This window comes from Paramormyrops kingsleyae, chromosome 9 (genome assembly GCF_048594095.1).
Source record: "Paramormyrops kingsleyae isolate MSU_618 chromosome 9, PKINGS_0.4, whole genome shotgun sequence".
NCBI classification, from domain to species: Eukaryota; Metazoa; Chordata; class Actinopteri; order Osteoglossiformes; family Mormyridae; genus Paramormyrops; species Paramormyrops kingsleyae.
Genome location: NC_132805.1, coordinates 26,151,291 through 26,151,982, shown reverse-complemented (window position 1 = coordinate 26,151,982; position 692 = coordinate 26,151,291).

Genomic DNA, 692 nt, shown 5'->3' with positions numbered 1-692 from the left:
GCATTGTCTAAATTTGTCATCTGCCGGTGTTCCCATGCTGATTTAATTTTCTGTGAGCTGATGTCTGTGTTGTCTACAAGCATAAACATCCGGGATATTGTTGGGGTAACAATCTAATGACCACACAGATTGTCGATTTTACTGATCAGTTACAATGAATTTCAATTTAAAATCTATATATTTAGAAACACAAATACTTGACTGTTATTAGTCGTTCGTTCTTATTAGCTTTTTGGGTATAAATTATATCGTTACAGAACAGGGGTCCCCAACTATTATTACCCGAGGTACAAATTCCATCAACATCACAAAGGCAAGTTCCAGGGCCTACTAAAAAAAATCCCAGGAGGGGGCTCATCGATCACGCGTCCGAAATTAATTGTATTTCGGTCCGAATGCGAACCGGTGTTCTATCGACCAATGCTACCTATCGAGACGTGCTACCGAGCCTTTCTGCGCATGTGCAGTTCCACCGTTTTGGGATTGGGTTTAGGGCTATCGATTAGCGCTACGGTAGCCTAATTCGACAAAGTAGCTCAACTCGTCAGAACACCGGATTCCGCCACTTGAGGAACCCGTTTATAGAATAAAGTCCCTGCAAAATCGCCTCAGTCTTCAGCCTTCCCACTTAGTACTGACTCTGTCACTCAAACTGTTTAAGGTTTTTTTACGACCATTTTATCTGAATAATC